Below are 14864 nucleotides of genomic sequence, written 5' to 3'. Positions count from 1 at the left end.
GTGCTACATTATCATTGCCTACTTTCCCTGTTATCTACTCGAAAAATTCAGTAATGTTGATCAAGCATGATTTTCCCTTTTAAATTCCATGGGCAGGACTTTTAGGTCAGCAGGCGGGCGCGATCGGCTGGCCTGGGATTGGCCGGAGAATGGACCGCCGACCGCGTTCGGCCCCTGATTGCGATTTCATGCTGGCTGACCAGTTAACGGCCAGCCAGTGTGAAGTATGCGCTGAAATGCTCAGCGCTGCTGAGGTGGGGGCAGGAGGAGGGCAGGCGCTGATATAAGCGTGGGCACGGGCGATCGCTGAATAAAAGCTCCCTGAAGGCAGAGAACTGCCTCAAGGAGCTGAAGACTTGAGAACAATTAAATAAAGCTTTTAAAATCATGAAAAAATGTCCAAGCATCACAATCAGTCCCCTGAATATATATATGATAAAAATGCTGTCCATAGATTTTTATTTTTTTTATTTAATAACGGAAACCTCAACCCGTCCTTGGATGAGGTGGCATGAAAAATGTAAAGTCCGCCTGGCCGATTTGCCCGTCCGCCAACCATAAGGTTGGACGGGCCACGAAAAATCAGAAACAGTTGCAATTTTAATTACACTAACTGGCCTCTTAATTGTCGGCGAGCACAGTTCTGACTTTTGTGTGTAGTGGCTGACTAAATTTTCATGCAAGTGCAGAATGATGTCAGGACTCTCGTGCGATTTCGTGTCCGATCAGGTCAGGCGCCCGTCCGTAGACCGCCTTAAATGCTGTGCCATGCTGATTATTCAACATTATACTTCTTCGCTAGATATTCCTCTATTCTCTCCTTTGGGATTCCATTAGTTTTCTATAGTTCCTGGATAACCAGGGACACTTTTCTACACCATTAAGCTGAAAATGAGCAGTTCTAAGCAAGTCCCCACAAATAGCAATTATCTAAAATTTTATTACATTAAAACGGTCTGACATTTTGACAGAAAATGTCATGGTTTATGTGATATTTCATGATTCTTAGCATTACTAATGTGTCAAAATACAGAATAATGATTATGTTATCAGAAAAAGTGATATGTTTTTCTGATTCTATTTCTTTTGTTCCACTTGAAAGTTGGTGAGGTCTAAAGGGACTCCAAGATATGTCAATATCCATTCTGTGTATATACGTTTAAAGTTTAACTATGCGTAAATCACTATTTTGGGGGCTGAACGTGTTTGGTGCTTGGGGTTGGGATGAATATTACGGGAGGTTTGGACACCATGAAATGTTGGGCAACAAGGGAAGGCTGGATAATGGAAGGAGGATTTGGACTTGAGGGGAGAATCAGATACCGCAAGGGGAAAGTGAATTGGACATCATGGGGATTGGATGATTTCCAGGGGTCTGATCATGTGAAGGTAAACTTGTAGAGCCTGAGGGAAACATTCCTGCCCCTCCCAGTCCACAGGCAATGCAATAAAGGCCCTTACCTCATGAGTTGACTTATTCTCACTTCCTTTTACTTGCCAGGATTCCTGGAAATCCCAGCTTCCATGTGTTAAAAATTCAGTTAAAATGGGTTTTCTCTCTCTGTGGTCCACTTGCATGTTTCCAGGTCATGATCTCAAGCCCCTAGTTACCATCTTTAAATGATTGTAGCAGGTATTGTGGAACCTAGAAACCTTCAAGCTGCTGGAATCCAGATCCCTCATTTTGCAATGGTAATAAGAGATATGGACAATTATTGTGACTGGGTACTTTATATTATTTTTACATATACATAATATATGTATTGCTTAAATGTTCTCAGTTTGAAAAAAGCATAATCATTCAGGAACTTTCAAGATGACCTCAATTCCAGTAACAACCTGGAAAATCCCTCCTTTGAAAATTCAATTTTTGAGTCACTACTAATCAGTAGTATGATAGATATGATACTTACTAGAGAGATAACTTTTGAGATGCACGATTTAGTGCACTATACTGCAAACCATCTTCTTAAACCCCTCTCCCCTGTTTCCTTCACCCTTGCCTTGAAGAGCTCCTTTGTCACTAAGATCAGGACCACCTGATCCACCGCCTCTGCAGCTTCCATCCCTTTCACTAGTCCACTGGACCACACTATCTCTAATGTTCCCCACTGCCCTCACCCTGAACTCACATCTTCCTTCAGTTTCTCTCCTGTCCCCCCCTCATGCCCTGTCGAAGCTCATCTTGTTCATGAGATCCACATCCTGCTTTCTTGAGACTATTCTCACTAAACTGCTGATCATCCAACTTCCCTTCCTGGTCTCCATGTTAGCCAGTATTGTTAACAGCTCTCCCTCTTCAGATATTGTCCTTCTCTCCTTTAAATCTGCCATCATCTCACTTCTCCTCAAAAAAAAACTCTTGACTCCACCATCCTTGCAAACTACTATCCCACCTCCAGCCTTTCTTTCCTCTCTAACACCCTTAAACTTCTTGTCTCAGAAATCTGTGCCCATCTTTCCCAGACCTCCATGATTGAATCCCTCCAATCGTATCTCTGCTTCTGCCACTTAACCAAAATGGATCTTATCAAAGTCACAAATAACTGTGTAAACCTTTCCTTCTAGTCCTTCTCAACCTTTGATATGGTTGACCATCGGCCTCCAACATCTCTCCACGGTTGTCCAGCTGGGTGATGCTTCCCTCACCTGGTTCCCTCCTTATCTATTTAATTGTAGCCTACACAGTTACCTCTGGTGTCCCCTAAAGATCGATCCTTGACCCCCTAAAGTAAGGTATTAGCTTCCACGCGCTTACCTCATCGCCACCTCTCTTGACACCTTCACTGTTGCTAATTTTTCTGGCTGCCTATCCAACATCCAGCACTGGATGAGTAGAAATGTCCTCCATTTAAATATATATTGGGGAGACTGAAGCCATTGTTTTCAGTCGCGGCTATAAACTTCAATCTCTAGTTGCCAATTCCATCCCTATTCCTGGCATATCTGAGGTGAAACCAGATTGTTTCCAGCCTTGGTGTCATATTTGACCCTGAGATGAGCTTCCAACCATATATTCTCACCTTCATTAAGACCAATTTTCACCTCAGTAACATCACCTGGCTTCACTCCTGCCTCAGCTCATCAGTTGCTGAAACCCTCATCAATGCCTGTTACCCCTAGACTTGACTATTCAAATACATGTCTGCTTGGTCTCCCACAATCGACCCTCCATTAACTTGATGTCATCTAATATTCTGCTGCCCTTCTCCCAGCTCTCACCAAGAACTGTTCACCCATCACCCTTTTGCTCGCCTAGTCACATTGAGTTCCAGTTTAGCAAATACTTGATTTTGAAATTCTCATCCTTGTTTGCAATTCCATCCATGGCTTTATTCCTCACTATCTCCGTAATCTCCTCCAACCTCACAAATCTATTCTTACCTACTTGTGGCCTGCTGGGCAATCCCAATTTTAATTGCTCCACAATTGGCAGCCATGCCTTCAGTTGCCTAGCCCCTAAGCTCTGGAATTCCCTCCCTATGCCTCTCCAACTCTCTACTTTGCTTTTCTCCTTCAAGACGCTTCTTGAAATCTAACTCTTTGATCAAGCTTTTGGTCATCTGATCTAATATCTCCTTTTGTGATCATGGGCAGGATTTTGTGTCCCGCTGGTAGGTGCGCGCGCTATTTGTCGGTGGGTGCACGCGAGAGTCGGCAGTGCACCCGCCGACAATTAAGAGCTCTATTAAGGCCATTAATCAATTCATTTAAAGCTATTTTGGGTGAAGGCAGGCGAATCGGCCAGGCAGCCTTTGGATTTTCTAGGAAACCTCATCCACGGGCAGGATGAGGTTTCCAACATTAATTTAAATAAAAAATGTTTTGACAACATTTTTTATGACGTTTTATGCTCATGTGAGTGAGTCCTATGTGGGGACATGTTTTGCACATTTTCAGAATCTTTATTTTTGATTTTTAATATTCTTCAGCTCCGTGGGGCAGCTCTCGGCCTTCAGAAAGCTTTCAGTGCCCGCTCCCCCGCGTATGCGCAGATTCCTGCCCTCGCACTCCTCCCTCCCCACCCCGGCAGCCTTGAGCTTCTCGGGGCACCTTTCACGCTGGCGGACCATTTCTGGGCCCGCTCGCTGCGCCCACCCGACAACCCAAAAATCCTGCCCCGCATTTTGTTTTATAAGGCTCCTGTGAGGAGGCTTAGGGCATTTTATTATGTTAAAGGTGTTATGTAAACAAGTTTTATAGTCATTTTTAATATTTTTGAAAACATGCGTTCAAGGTAGGATGACCATTCGTCCGATTTTGTAATGGACAGTTCAGATTTCAGTGCATCTAACACCGTCCCACTACCAGACACACTTAGGTCCCGTATTTTGAAGCCCTGTTTTAATCTCGTTATCTCAATTAATACCCACATTGTGGACTGCGGTGGAAGATGGTTTTGGGTGTGGTGGGGTCCGGGAACAGCCTGCAGTAAGGGGTGGGGTGCTGAGAAGAGGCCACAGTTAGGAAATGGGGACAGCTGGGGGCTGGGGCAGGCTGCAGCTGGAGGGTGGGAGGCTGGGGAACGGACTGGAAACAGGCTGCACTGATAGGGAAGGGCCAGGGAGGTTGGCCAGCAACAGGCAGCAGTGGAAGGGTGGGAGGTTGGATTTGAAGAGGAGGGTAATGGGCCCAGGAGTAGGTGCCAGTCTCTGGTGGACGATGCTTTCGCTGAAGGTCAACAAGAAGCCAGGGCCGGTATTACCGCCATGGGTCCGCATGAGGCAAGCCCACATCATTTACTTTTCCTCACTTAATGAACACAAAATCACTTGTGCTCTATTTAACTTCCAAAATGTATATATATTTCTTAATGTTTGTGTTTTTGGTACTTCAGCAAGCTGTGCAATTCCATATGTTACATAATGCAGTCGGAGCGGAACTATTAATAGCTATTCTGTCCGTTCAAACTGTTTGTCCTCCCTTTCTTTGACATATATTATAACAGTTCTATTAACATCTCCATGTATATGTATCGATGATGCCCACCTACTAATCTCAACTAGGGGACTAGAACAGCCCTCAGTGCCCAAGTAGTCCAGCAAAATTCAACACTTTTCCCAGTGGAACAAAAAAAAATGTTTGTACATATTAATGCACGGGGGTTGGTGGGCTGGGCTGACGGGGTCTGGCTCCAGCACGATAACCCCTGTCGTCGACCAGGACAGTGATGGTGCATATGCAGATTTGGAACTGTGCCTCACAACTTTTGGAAGCTGGCTCTAGCTATAAAGATAACGCACGAGATGCTTTACACCCTGTTTTTGGAGGCAAGAAATTGAATTCAGTTTCTTGGACATTCAGCGAAGCTTGATTATGGCCAGGAACTTTCCGTTAGCGAGTGGGGTGGGTGGGGGGGGGAAAGGGCCTGCTCGCCGACACGCAAAATGACACATGGTGATGTCGGGCAGAATTCCCGATGTCATCGAGCCCCGTTTAAATTTTCTGGTAGGCGGGGGCGCAGCAAAGTCAGCTGCGTGCCCTCTGGCCTGTCAATGGCCAATTGAGGCCATTGACAGAGTCTTTTAACTAATTAATGGACCTGCCCGTCCAACCTTAACATTGGTTGGCGGGCAGGCCAGGAGCCCCGGCAAGCATGAAACCTCATCCACGGGCGGGATGAGGTTTCATGTGGGGTTTTTAAAAATTTACTAAAGTTTTTTTCAAAAATTATGGACATGTGACACTGTTGGGACATGTCAGGAGTTTTAAAAGTTTTGTTTTTAATATTTGTGACAGAACAGCCGACCTCCCTGAGGCTGCACTTAGCCTCAGGGAGATGAGTGCACTTTTCCATGCGCATGCGCAAAAGAGCGCACTCTGGATTTTGGGATTCCCCCCTCCCCCCGCCGGCACAGGGTGTGCATTGTGCTTCCGTGCAGACGTTGCGCTGGGCGGGCCTTAATTGGCCCGCCCATGTAAAATGGCGCCGCACCACCAATTGGGGGCACCGATCAGAGGTACACCTGTGTGCGCCTGCAATGCAGCTTCGCCCCAGATGGGGGGGGAGAAATCCTGCCCTATGATTTCACGAGTTATTAATATCCCGCCTCCCATATCAACATTATTCTTGTGGTTAAATATGAATAAAATGCAATTCGTAAATGCTCTCAACATGCTGCAGGGCATGTTTTTAATTTCACAGCGGGTGGGGTTATATTTTAATCGAAATAAGGCCAATAAGTCAGTGAACAAGTTGGAAAGGCTCTGTTCAGGGAGTTCCTACACAGCCTCACTTGCTCTCTTGGTTGATAATGGCTCTTTTAATTTCAGAGTCATTGTTTTGAGGCTCACATTAGGTGATTAATTTTTTCCTTCAATATTTTATTCAAAATATTTTTACCAAAGTGTTTGAAATTAAATGTTGCAGTCAATTCTGCACATTGGAAGTTGGGAATCTCATTCCGGATTATGCATCCTCAATTCCTGATTATAAATCCTCAAGTCCTGATGATATATCCTCATCATTCATTGAATCATCAGAAGTATGTTTTACGGAGGGAACAGTTGATAAATGAAAAGTGGACTAGATACAAGAACTTACAATTGGGTATGGACTGCGCAGACCTAAATATGGGTAACTTGAATTTTATTGTCAGGCTGAGTCAAGCCCGTTTGTTTTCATGCAGGCAGCTGGCACTCTGACATTTGGCAAAGACGCTGGTTAAGATTTTCGCTCCCAAGACAGGTGTATAGAGTCGGGAAACTTCCTGACTCCCTGATCCGCTTCAAGAGAAACAGACCGGAGTGGCCAGACTTTCATTCCAGGGGGCAGGTGTCTGCTGGAGTAGGGCCTGCTGCCCCTGGAAACAGTTTGGAGGTAACCATAGGGGCTGCCAAGTGCCGGTGTGGGGTGTTTAAAGAGTTGCCTCAGTGCCCTAGGACTTGGTCCCAGTTGCATTAAAAACAGTTAGGCCCTCTAGCCCTCACCCCTCACACCCACTCACATCCTCCTCCCATTCCCCATGCCCCATCCATGCCAACTCATGCCCTGCCAAACCCTTACATCCCCTCATAACCTCCATGCCAACCTATGCCCTCATACCCTCCAAGTGAATCTGTGCCTCTGTCCACCCCAATGGTCCCTCATAGCCCCTATGCCAACTTAGTGCCATCTCCTGCCAACCCATGCCTTCCACCCAATACCTTTTGCCCTTAAGCCCCCCATGCCAACTCATCCAGTACCTACCATTGGGAGACCTCAGGATCAATGCTGAGATAAAATTAAAATAAAGTTCTAAGGGCTGAATATTACGGGTGGGTGCATAGATCCAGCACTGCCGTCGGGAGCAATGTCAACGTGGAGCTGGCCTGCTCCATCGCCATAACACACTGCGGGCAGGCTATACAAGTTCTGAGCAGGACTTTTGCCCGTCACTGGGGAGGAAGTCCTGCCCTCGGGGGTTGCCAATCAATCCAATAGGTCAACAGCTCCACCAGCCCCAGCAACACCAGGAGCGCATTAGTAGGTGCTGCCGGGACTGAGAGAAGAGGAGGAAGCAGGCCTATGGATTCCTGGAAACGGGTAAGTCCGGTACCTCGGACAGGGATGGTTTGGGCATGTCAGGGAGGAGGTCCAGGGTGGATTTAAGGCTGCGGGCAGGTAATAAGAAAGGGGTGTTCTATCTTAGGGGGGGTGCCACCCAATTGGTAAAGGGCGGTCCCCCAAAGATAGTATTGCCCCACCTTCCCACCCCTTGAAGGAATTATTTTAAAAATTGGGCTGCCCACTCCTCCTCTCCCCCCCCCCCCCCCCCCCACAATTGCCCACACCAAACGTTTTATGACTTGGGTAGTGTTTTATTGGTGTCAATTGTCTTGTTAACAAGCCTAATTGAACCTTGATTATCTACTTACATATGGTGGATGGGCTGGCAACTTCAATGCCCACCCAACAATGCCGCCCCCCCCCCCACCCCCACCCCCAACTCCCCCCCCCCCCCCCCCCCCCCCCCCGCCCCCACAACCCCACTGCCTCCACCCCCGGTGCAAATATGATATGTTAGAAATGGGGTAGGATTTCCAGGATTTACAAAACTCTGCAAAACTCCAGGTCACTACGTCTGTGCACGTGCAGGAAGCGCTTCTCCTAGTGTTGTGGCACATATAAACACAGCCTTACTTTATTACTAAATCAATACTGCAGAAATGTGCTGTTTTCAACATTCTGTGCAATTCTTCTAATTGGAGACATTGAAGATAATTTTGACTCTGTGCAGTAAAGTAAAGCAGGTGATATTGGATCAACCATTGTTTAGACACCTTTCTTGATTTTCATTTCTATTTCAAATGGGAGTGATGCATGGCGGAAAGCAGATCCAATGTTGCTCATTTTACACTATACCACAAAAGTCAAATTGACCCCCAAATCACTTTAATGGAGAATGGTCACTGCTGAAATGTTGCTAAATAATCTTTTTAGAAAAATGTGTTCTAACCCCATTCTTACCCTGTGATGTAAGCACCATTAGGATGACTTTGTGGTGAAGTAGTGTAATGAGAAAGTTACTAATTTTGAGAATGTTTTTTAAAAAAATGATGAAGCAATGAGGTTTGAATGAAAAGAGATTGAGATTTCCTCTATCTGTGGATAATATATGTGCTTACCAATCCTGTTCTAGTAGATAACAGTGCTAATAAATAAGTATGCTAACAGCATGGCTGAATTAGATAAACGGAGGTAGTGCTAAACTCCAAATTCCTCTGAAGATTTCTTGTTATTCACCCCTTGATGTTTTCCAGTGAAATTCAACAGGTGACCTCCTTGAAGACCTTTGAGAAGGTTGTGGTGGGCAGGCTGTAAGAAGGTACACAAGAGCTACCTGTGGGTGACTTGTCTTCTAATTTACTTTCCCTCCCTGTCGGAAAGTACAAATCCCTGTCGATATGGCAGTGATTAAGAGCTTGTCTACTGTGCAATCACATGTTGGATCAGCATCACAACACTTTGCTACACCTTATACATTTCTGATAAGGATACGATTACAGAGAACCAAGTCCAGCTTCTGGTTAGTCTTTTCTCCAATAAAATTTTTTGCAAATGCCAAAGAGAAAGATTGAAAAGTAGATTACCCCTCCCATATAAACCAGTATGGCTCTTTTTCTGAGCCAAGCAGTAACACTGTACCACCAAATGCAGATCCTATTGCCCTTTGATCTGTGCCGCTTTTGTTTTTAACAGGTTCTTCTCTGAAACGCGGCAGCAGCTTGTAATTGCTGGTGACTGAAAGTTGGGAAACTGCTAGGTGCCAGTCAAATCTGTATCCATTATCGCCACTTTGAGTAAAATTAGAGTTGCAAATGAGGGGGCAGAGGAATGTCAGACAAACATCTTGTCTTGCCATATGGAATGAGATTTTTGAAAGTTTCAATTGGCATTGCTGAGAAAAGAGACCTGCTGTCGAAGTTTTACATCTTGCACTCATCAGGACAGATTTACAAGAATACCAATTCCAAAGGGAACAACAATTTATATTGCATGAGAAGAGTGTGCTGATTGGGTAGAGGCATTGCCAAGGAGAATGCACTAGGGAACAATTAACTGCCAAGCTTTTTAAATTCAAACCAGGCAGGTCGACTCTGCTTGATTAAGGCATTGCTATGGGGAAGGAACCGGGGAGTGACTGTCCCCCAAGCTTTTGAATAGGTTCATTTTTGCATGTCTACTTTTGTCAAGTCACATAGGACCATAGAAAAGTTACAGCACAGAAGGAGGCCATTCAGCCCATCTCCTCCATGCCAGCCAGAGGACACCCAGGTGCTCTTGCTAATCCCACCTTCCTGCACCCGGCACATAGCCCTGCAGCTTACAGCACTTAAGGGGCAGATCCAGGTACTTTTTAAAAGAGTTTAGAGTTTCTGCCTCTACCACCAACTTGGGCAGTGAATTCCAGACATCCACTACCCTCTGCGTAAAAAAAGTTCTTCCTCATGTCCCCCCTACACCTTCTGCCACTTATCTTGAATCTATGTCTCCTGGTTCTAGAATTCTCCACCAAAGGAAACAATTTTATTCTGTCCACTCTATCTATTCCCCTCATAATTTTGTACACCTCAATCAAGTCACCTCTCAGCCTTCTTTGTTCTAAGGAAAATAACCCCAACCTATCCAATCTCTCCTCGTAGCTACACTTTCTAACCCTATTCTTGTAAACCTGCTCTGCACTCTCTCCAGAGCTATTACGTCCTTCCTGTAATGTGGTGACCAGAACTGTACACAATACTCCAGTTGTGCCCTCACCAGGTGTTTTATACAATTCCAACATTATATCCTTACTTTTATATTCTATACCTCTGCTTATGAAGGAGGGCATTCCATATGCCTTCTTTACAACCTTGTCTACTTGAACTGCTGCCTTCAGGGACCTGTGTACTTGTACTCCAAGATCTCTCACTTCATCTATCCCTCTTCGTATATTCCCATTTATCATGTAATCCCTGTAACTGTTTGACCTCCCTAAATGTGTGACCTCACACAACTTTATGTTAAAATCCATCTGCCACTTTACCGCCCACTCCACCAACCCATCTATATCATTTTGGAGATTATGGCTATCCTCTGCACTATCCACTACTTGGCCAATTTGTGTCATCTGCAAATTTCCCAATCGTGCCCCCCACATTCACATCCAATTCGTTAATCTATAAAACAAACAACATGGAAGCTGCTAAAAAAAAAAGCAACCTTTGACACTTAGCTTATTGATCATGGCTTTTCATATGGGGTAAGGTAATTGATTGTCTGGAAAATTTAAGCCTATTTCAGATGGAATACAAACTATCATTTAAGAAGATATTGTGCAGGATGGACATGACCTGGTTGCTGATGTTGAAGAAATATGGCAGTCATGACTGACGTAAGATTTTTTTTCCCAATTTTCTTTCTGCCTTGTGGTACACTTTGCCGAAAACAATTTTGTTCTAATTGAAATGAGACTTTCTGAAATATATAGAGGTACTAATTAATTTACTTGTTTTAGGCACCCATGAAACCTGTGGCTACGCGAGATCCCTGAATTGGGCTAGGGGCTTAGCCTGTCTGTAAATGCTGCAGGAAGAGATGACTGAAAATCAAACACTTAAAAACAAGTTTGGTGTGCTTTCCCTTTGCCGTCAGTCCACTGTTCTTTGCTATATTGTGAGGTCCCTGGATATCCCAACCACACATCAATTTGGACTTGTGTTAAATTTGAAAAGATGCATTGGTCCCTAGGGTACAGCACTGTGACATCTTTGTGTCCAGCTTTATGATATCTATAGTGCAAAATAGTAACATGTATTTTTCCTTTAATGTGACAAGAGACATTATTATAATATGATTGCTATTGTGTTGTATTAAGAGTTTAAAGTTTATTGGAACATCACAGGACCACTGCCTAATAATCAAAAGAAATGAAGCATCATAATAATCAATGATTAAGCTAAGAGTTCTTGTGTGTTCACCTGAACAGATAATACCGTGACTAATTAGCATATAAACAACAGAAATTCTGCATTCTTTTATTTTTGGGAGCTATCTAGATTAGGTTGTATCCATTTACATGGGAAATTATTGAGCCTTTTTATAGTAATGCCTCAGTGAGAACCCTGCAGTGTTTACATATTCAGAAGGATTGCAAATTCTAAAATTCAATACAGGTCCTTTCTTAATACGTACTTTCTGGGTCTAATCAACATATTCACATACGAATGGAGAAATTATCTCACCTGTCCAATAAATAGGCTGGCCTGGTTCTGCTGATTAAAGTCCCATCATAGACTGTCAAGAATATTTATTTTTATAATTCATATATTACCCCAACCCTACAACAATTTATTATAGTCAAAACAAAAAGCTTACAACAAGTTATTTTATTACATTAAGTCAGATAATTGGTAGTTAATTAGCCAATCATAGCATATATTGGAGGAATGAGAGCATAAGAAATAGGAGCAGGAGAAGAACATGGACGTTGAGTCAGTTCTGCCACTCAGTATGATCATGGCTGATCCTGGGCTTTAACTCTAATTTCCTGCCTGCTCCCCATATCCCTTGATTCTCTGAGACATCAAAAATCTGTCTAATTCAGCTGTAAATGTATTCAATGATGGTGCATCCGCAACCCTCTGGGATAGGGAATATCAAAGATTCACAATCATTCGCATGAAGGAATTTCTCTTTGTTTCTTCATTTGTCCTAAATGATCGGTCCCTTATTTTGAAACTGCGCTCACTTATGCACAATCAGGAAAAACAATGTCTCCCTATCAATCCTCTTCATAATGTTGAATGTTTCAATGAGATCATCTCTCATTCTTCTAAGCTCCAGAAAATATAGGCACGATTTACCTAGCCTCTCAACATAGGACAATCCTCTCATCCCAGGGACCAATCCAGTGAACCTTCACTGTACTGCCTCCGATACAACTTTATCCTTCCTTAATTATGGAAACCAGAATTGCGCACAGTGTATTTATAGGTGTATCTCACCAAGGCCCAGTACAATTGTAGCAAGATTTCCTTATTCTTGTACTGTAATCCCCATGCAACCTAATTGCTTGCTGTACCTGCATGCTAACTTTTTTGTATTCCTTCTACAAGTCTCTTTGAACATCAACATGTACAAGTTTCACATCTTTTAGAAAAATATTCTGCTTTTCTATTCTTACGACCAAAGTGAGTAACCTCACACGTACCCACATTATACTCCATCTTCCACCTTGTTACCCACTCACAACCTATCTATATCTCATTGCATCCTCTTTGTGTCCTCCTGACAACTTGCATTCCCATCACTTTTGTATTGCCAGCAAAATTAGATACATTACCCTCCTTCACTTCATCTAATTCATTGATATAGTTTGTAAATAGCTGAGGCCCCAGTATTGATCCTTGTGGCACTCCACTAGTCACAGCCTACCAAATTGAAAACGCCCTGTTTATCTCTACTCTCTGCTTCCTGTCTGTTAACCAACCCTCTATCCATGTTGATATATCACCCCAACTCTATAAGCCCTTTAGTAAACTTTTGTGCAGCACCTTATCGAGTGCCTTTTGGAAATCCTAGTATTACTAAATTTACTGGTTCCCCTTTATTTTCCCTTTTACTTATATCCTCAAAAAACTCCAATAGGTTTGTGAAATAGGCTTCCCCTTTGGTAAAGTCATGTTGGCTTGTTATAATCATACTATGTTTTTCTAAGTGCATTGTTAAGGTTTCCTTACTAATTGATTCCAGGACTTGCCTGCTGACTGATATCAGGTTAACTGGCCTTCGATTCCTTGTTTTCTCTCTTCCTCCTTTCTTGAATAGCAAAGGTACATTTGCTAACTTCCAATCTGCTGGCTCCATTCCAGAATCTAGGGAATTTTGGAAAATCATAGCCAGTATATCCACTATTTCTGTCGCTACCTCTTTTAGAATTCCAGGGTGTAGGCCATCAGGTCCTGGGGGTTTGGAGGATTTTGGTCCCTTGAGTTTCTTGCACTGTACATTTTCTCTGCTGATATTAATTACCTTAATTTCTGCACTCTTTTTAGTCCCTAGGTTATCCTTTATTTCTGGATTGTGAAATGTTTTATAATAATCAGTACCCCAATGAATATTCTTCAAAGGTGTTTGCTCATCCCTACTTTAATAGCTAAAAGCAATCATCACTCAATTCCCTAAAGTTGATACCAATCGCATTCAGCAGTTGGAAAGATTTTATTTACATAACAAGTGACAAACTAGTTTTGGCAAATCATTATGGCAAAGTACAGTTAGTAAATTAGAAGATTTCAGGGGCTTTTTCTTTAATGTGTGTCATGCCATTTCATGTTTTTAATAGTAAATGCTCCCTTTTCATGTGACAAAACCACTTGATTTCATTGCAAAACTTCCTTTTCCTGTCATGTCATGTTTAAAAAAAACTAGTACAGCCAAACTCAGCGGCCAGTATGTTGGGTGTTGGTGGCACTGGGGAAGGATGATAAGCATGCTCCTCAGCTGCAAGAAACAACATTGAAAGACCATTGTTTGTGCATGCTATACTTCCTGTGCAAGTGGCTGGAAGTGTGTACTGACTGTAAATGACTCAAGTTTCACCAGTGCAGTTTATGAAATCAGAGCCTCGCAATTGTATGGTAACACACTCCCTCTTCTAAATGAGAAATAAACAATAATTCTCAGCAATATTTTGGGAGTGCTAGAAAGTTTCTCAGGGTGTTAGTTCTGAGTTAGGTTGTGAAATTATCTTATAGTTTCGAGCAAACTAATGAATTTCATTATAGCCTCATGATGGGTGTGTTTAATTTTCCATTATAATGAAGCAGATTGGATCCTATACTGAATAATTTACTTAATAATGTTGAGCAAAGCCAAATAATGAAAAATGAAGCAAATATAATGTATATGGGATTTACTGATGTGAAATTAGCAGATTGATTACTCATTCTGTTCTTAAGCTTACTACAGATTACATGTGGATTCATTTATGTTTATCAGCTGCAGTACAGTGATTTCCTGTGGTCATAATGGGAGAACAGGGAGAGGTTCAACTAGTACAATGGTTTTCTCCCAAGCACAAGGCAAACTCCTTAACACTAAGCTTCTTCTAAAGGAAGTCTGTCAGTTTATGTAGTGATTTCTGTATCTTTCAGATTTTGATCATTCTTTTGATGTAATTTGGTGAGAACTGGACACTTGGTCCTCACCAGAATGACAGGCAAGTGGTAAAGAAGTACATATGCCTCTAAATATCTTGTGTCAGAGTGCACAGAATTGGCAATAGAAAATGACATTGATGCACTTTACATAAAGTGAATTAGATCTGAAAAGAATTAAAACTGTGGGTGGGGCTGACAAGTTGCAATAAGTGTCATACTAAGAAATAATTGAGAGGAAG

General features: G+C 42.9%; 1 protein-coding gene across 5 annotated transcripts in view; it reads left to right on the top strand.

Annotated features, from left to right (window-relative positions):
- The window catches only part of LOC121292662 (guanine nucleotide-binding protein G(I)/G(S)/G(O) subunit gamma-2), an 84767-nt gene that overhangs the window by 3970 nt on the left and 65933 nt on the right, over nt 1-14864 (top strand). For 2 of the 5 annotated variants that reach the window (XR_005946311.1, XM_041214920.1), the window contains exon 2: nt 10756-10856. The exons of the other annotated variants lie outside the window; for them this stretch is intronic. The gene's annotated coding sequence lies outside the window, so the exon portion shown is untranslated. The remainder of the gene's footprint in view (nt 1-10755; nt 10857-14864) is intronic. 5 annotated transcript variants of the gene reach the window in all.

The sequence above is a fragment of the Carcharodon carcharias genome, chromosome 20, assembly GCF_017639515.1.
Source record: "Carcharodon carcharias isolate sCarCar2 chromosome 20, sCarCar2.pri, whole genome shotgun sequence".
Lineage (NCBI taxonomy): Eukaryota > Metazoa > Chordata > Chondrichthyes > Lamniformes > Lamnidae > Carcharodon > Carcharodon carcharias.
Note: the sequence above shows the minus strand (reverse complement) of the source record. Positions and strands in the feature narration are given on the sequence as shown.